This window comes from Pseudophryne corroboree, chromosome 5 (assembly GCF_028390025.1).
Source record: "Pseudophryne corroboree isolate aPseCor3 chromosome 5, aPseCor3.hap2, whole genome shotgun sequence".
NCBI classification, from domain to species: domain Eukaryota; kingdom Metazoa; phylum Chordata; class Amphibia; order Anura; family Myobatrachidae; genus Pseudophryne; species Pseudophryne corroboree.
The window spans coordinates 59,158,245-59,163,969 of record NC_086448.1 but is presented as its reverse complement, the minus strand read 5'-3'; the positions used below and the strand labels follow the sequence as shown (position 1 = coordinate 59,163,969).

Here is a 5,725-nt window from a genome sequence, read left to right as displayed (position 1 = left end):
TTATGTGTTGGTTAATCGGTTGAACCGAGGCTATGTTGTTGTTCATACTGTTAACTGGGTAGTTTATCACAAGTTATACGGTGTGATTGGTGTGGCTGGTGTGAATCTTGCCCTTGGATTAACAAAATCCTTTCCTCGTACTGTCCATCTCCTCTGGGCACAGTTTCCCTAACTGAGGTCTGGAGGAGGGGCATAGAGGGAGGAGCCAGTGCACACCCAGAATCCAAAGTCTTTCTTAAAGTGCCCATGTCTCCTGTGGAGCCCGTCTATTCCCCATGGTCCTTACGGAGTCCCCAGCATCCTCTACGGACTACGAGAAATAGATTTACCGATAAGTGTAAAATCTTATTTTATTTTATTTTAATTAGTGAATTAGGTGAAAAACACGTATTTAAACTTATCCAAAACGATTTTATAAAATAAAAATAAAAATATTTTATTTTTGATATTTGTAAAATAAAGTTTTTTTGCCAAACATCGGAACATTGTAACCATCGGAAACATAGCGGCTATAATTTTAAAAGCCGGGACAGTCACCAGGTACACAGGAGGGACTTGGGGGGGGGTAATTTACACTTCCCCAGGCTGCTATTGTCTGCAGTAGCTGGGTAAGGGGTCCTGCCGCGTTGACCGATCAGCAGTGATCGGCAGCACGGCAAACACTGGTCGCATCCTGTGCGCCCATGTCATATAAAGCACTTACCGGTGTGGTCGCAGCTGATGCAGCCATGCCAGGTAAGTTGTTAAGAGATAAATGCAATATTTTTTATATCTTACCAACTGGTGAATGGAGTGTAGAACATTATGTTTTCAGGAGGGTAAACACAAACAGGCAGTTTATCAAAAGTTTCCTCATATTGTAAGATCGTGCTCTTAGATCACCCCCATATTCAGCGGTAAGTATCTGTGCAATATTGGCAGGAATTTGTCTCATCTGTTGCAGTGAATTTTTTTATTTCTGCGCACCTGGTTTCCGGTATCAGTTTTTGTTCAGTGCTGAAGTCTTAATGGGTATCTTAATTTGACAGCTGCTATTGCAAGTATCTGTGCTCACCTGTTCAAATGGAAACACCACACAAGGAGGTATTCTTTACCCGTCTTATGATTGGCTGGTGATCGAGCCAGCATGGAGGGCTTAGCAGAACGGTCTCTGGCCCACCGCCCCTTCCTGTCGCCCCCCCCCCCTCCCGTTCCCGCTGTGACGTTCTCAGGCATGGAAAGGGTTGGATGTTTATTCCTGTGGATGCAGACAGGTAGGCATGAGTCAGCATCAATGCTTTCTCTTATTTGGAGTCTTTATGAAATTGGCAGATCCAGGGCTTCTGTTGTGCGCTCCTTGGTGGGTATTTTGTTTTATTGTAAGTTGAGGGGCCTACCTAACCTTACTAAAAGTTTTCTGATTATGAAGGCTTTAAAGGGTTGGGCATGGGTCTCCAAACCAGTATCTGACCACAGGAGACCCGTGAATGTGCATCTGCTCCCATCTGTCTTAGAGGCAGTTCCATACCTCCCAACTGTCCTAATTTTCATGGGACAGTCCCATTGATCCTCTGTCCCACCCATGGGCGGCAGTGTCCCACAGTGGGAGGGGAGGCAGTTGGGAGGCCCCCTGTAACTCGCTGCTTGCAGTGAATAGATGCTGTGTGCATGTGCACAGTGTCTATTCACGGGAGACAGAGGGGCTGGTTGCATGGCTAGCAGCTCACAGAGTGATGAGCACACCCCAACATTGATGAAGACAGGAGGCGTGGTTCGTGATCACAGTATTCCACATATAGCCACATCTCCTCTCTTTCTTCAAGTTCAGGCTGGGACATTCAGTATGCCCTCTCATTTCTTAGGTTCACTGTGATTTCCACACAGACAGTTGAAGCGGAACTTTAGCCCTTACAACCCTATTACATCTAACCCTTCCTCTCAACTGATGAATTACTATAAGCAATTATGACTGTGATTTTTACTAATTTGCTGATGAGGTTTGGAAGAAAAAACACAATTTTATTACTGTGTCATACCCAGACATAACTTTACCATTCTCTGCCTCTAATTAAATAGTACTAGCAGTTTGTATTGTGTAATATTGGCACTCTGTTGAATGGAGGTTTAAACTTATAGTCATAACTGTCTTTTTGCCCGACTACCCATACCATAACAAAAAAATCTATTCCTCAATTGGTGTGGACACTACTTGTGAAGGTAATACCTGCAAACTGTTAGCATTTTCATACCTACAACCATACCACACTGGACACACCCACTGTCATCTGATCCTGGAAGCTAAGTAGTGTTGGGCCTGGTTAGTACTTGGATGGGAGATCCCCAGGGAATATCAGGTGTTGTAAACCTTTGATAAAGAAGGGAGCTGCAACTCCAGGCTTTATTAAAGTTCCACATGGGTTTACCACTTCCTTTAAGCTATACAGTACTTACCTAACAGCTGTAATCATACATTATATTTTTCTCTGTGAGACACTTTTATGGGACAATTGGCAGTATAAAAATGACTATACAATACAGATTTAAACTGAAGTATAACCACATGAAAAATGTGTATATTTCAGACACATACATCTTGCTAAGGAGCATTCTAGAAATAATTTTATTTCAGATATTAATGCCCTTATTTATCAACGAGTGATACATTTCACTGTGAGTGATAAATGTCACGAGCCAATCCACTCTTGTTATTTTTCAAACCCAGCCTGTGACATGAAAGTTAGGAGTGGATTGGCTGGTGCAATTTATCCCTCACAGTGAAATGTATCACTCATTGATAAAAAAGGGCATAAGTATACTACATAACTTATCTGTGCTATATTTTCACCGGCGTATCTTTACCCTCATATGTCTGTAATTTGCTTAAGACATAGACCATATCGTAACCAGTAATAGGTGAAGATATATAAATTTAATTTTACTCAGGAATTTGGACTGTTGGGGGCTATCCTTTATATTTTAATGATTTAGAATAAAAGTAGAATAAAAGTTATATTTTTAGAAAATAACTGTAAGAGTGCCCCAACAAAGCGTCTCTTTTTCCCCTCATTAGTTTCTAGTATTACTATATTGTCTCTGGGTACACCACCAACCACGTATGAGTGTCATCCCTTAATTGGAAGGCCTTTACTGACATTTTGTTGGTATTTTCATGCAGCAGAATTGTATTTTATACAAATTATATCCACTGCGGAACAAAACAACACATTTTCTTTTTTTAATCAGTAAGTATCAACACAAGATCCTGTCAGTGTGCAGGAGAAAAGAAATCAACCTCGTTTTGGGGTCACTCTTATTATACAGATTACAGGGGCGTAGCCAGAACTTTGTGGGCCCCACAGCAACATTTTGAAGGACCCCTGTCCCAATGCTTCTAAAGATACACCGCTCTGCAGCAGTTGTTCATTTTATGCCCCATAATAGTGCCATAGCTAATTGTATGAACCATAGTAGTGCCCTAGTTTATTTTATGAACCATAGTAGTGCCCTAGTCACATTATGTCACATTACAGTGCCATCAGTTCATATTATGACATACAGTGTCCCCGGTTTATATTATGCCACACTATAGTGCTCCCAATTCATATTATGCCACACTTTAGTGTCCCCAGTTCATATTATGCCACAATATAGTGCCTCCACTCAGGGGTGTACCCAGAACTTTGTTGGCCCCATAGCAACATTTTGAAGGGGCCCCTATCCCAATGCTTCTAGAGAGACACTTCTCTGCCGCAGTTGTTAATGTTATGCCCCATAGTAGTGCCCTAGCTTCTTTTATGAATCGTAGTAGTGCTTAAGTTCACCCTATGTCAGATTTCAGAGCTGCCAGTACACATTATGCCGCAAAGTACCCCCAATTCACATCATGATATATAGTGCTCCCCATTCATATTGTGCTTCATTACAGTGCTCCGGTTCATATTATATAACATTAAAATGCCCTCCAGTTCTTTTTATAACACACTACAAAGAGCAGGTCCAGGGGCATACCTAGATATATTGCAGGCCCCGAAGAAAAAGTTTGAAAGGGCCCCTAAGTACCACCCAATGGCGAAAAATGAATATAACACATATAACTTTGACAGGGAAGGTGGGCCCCTCTCAGCTCTAGGCCCCATAGCAGTTGCACTCCTTGCACCTATGGTAGCCACGCGCTTGCCTCCATTTCATGTTGTGCCACATTACAGTGCCCCACTTCATATTATGTAACATTATAGTGCCCTCTAGCTCATTTTATACCACATTACAATCAGTAGGTCCAAGGGCATACCTAGATATATTGCAGGCCCCAAGGAAAAAGTTTATAAGGACTCCGATATTTCTACCAATGGTGAAAAATGTATATAACACATGTAACTGTAACAGGGAAGGTGGGCCCCTCTCAGCTCTGGGCCCCATAGCAGCTGCACTCCCTGCACGTATGGTAGCTACGCCCTTGACAGATTGACATAAAATGTAACTTTTATTGAGTATAATTGAAAAATAGTATTTTCCTTCTTTTAAAACTTCCATTACTGAAGGAAAAACCACATAACATTTGCAAAATTAACTTATCTAGGTGAAAATAATTATTTGATGTACTTGAGAGACTATCCATCAAGTCTCACATCAATTTAGCAAATTGCTTGTTTTGTATAAGCATACCATCAAGGAATTTATATAGTAAGTCTAATAAAAGGATATTGATTTAAACAACCACTTTAGAAGTCACACTCTGTCATTGGCTGTTGCAATCTATTATATAAAAGTGAAAATTTGTCCTTCTGTCTTTCTATACAAATCCACAGTTTACAAGCGAAGAACGTGAAATTTGACATATAAGCGTATTAAAACACTGCGGAGGCAACAAAAAAAAATAGAAATCCCTAGCACCCCTAGGGGGGGAGACACCAGCACAGAGTGTATCAGGAGACAGCATAACTCCGGAATTGCTGGATCCATGTACTCACAAATTGGTACACATATGCCTCACAGTCTGGGAACAAACACTGTGGGGGGGGGGGGGGGAAACACCACTAGCACCCCTAGGGGGGAGGCAGCAGCACTGAGTATTTCAGCAGACAGCATAACTCTGGAATGCCTGCAGCAATTTACACCAAAATTGGTACACATATGACTTACACTCTGGGAACAAACACTGTGGAGGAAACACACCACTAGCACCCCTAGGGGTGGCCCAGCAGCACAGACTATTTCAGGACATGCATAATATGTCAGTGATGATTTACAAAATGTTCTATTGTTATGAAGTAAAAAAAATTAAATGCCATCAAACAGCTACAAATGGTGGAAATAAAAACAATTCCACAAGGAATAAAATGTTAGCGGCAACCTGTGTGTCAATCTTTACATTGATTTTTGTAAACAAACATTCTTAAAATCCCGGCTACTCCAGCTAGTCAAATATAAAGAAAGTAAAAAAGCCAAAACAGCCAGCCATATGTTAGAGGTTACAAAATCTGGATAACAATTCAGCATAACCTGAATAAATGTCCCTCAATGCAAAGAGCCTCCTTTTAACGTTCTACTATGCTGTTACATATTGTTATAAATTCCAGCTACCATGTATACATATAACTGCCGAAAGACAGGAGAAAATGATTTCGTTTAGCAGGGCAGAGTAAGTGCCCCCATGCAATGAGAGAGTGCCTACGAGAGATAGCGATAGGACACCTGTGTCTTCAGCATGGTCCGCGTGCGGTGATAGGTATACAGGAGATGAACAGGT

The 5,725-nt window shown here is 41.4% G+C and overlaps 1 pseudogene; it reads left to right on the top strand.

The window, feature by feature from the left end:
• The first annotated feature begins 2,226 nt into the window (after positions 1-2,226).
• Positions 2,227-2,345, top strand: LOC134929729 (5S ribosomal RNA; annotated as a pseudogene).
• The last annotated feature ends 3,380 nt before the right edge of the window (positions 2,346-5,725 follow it).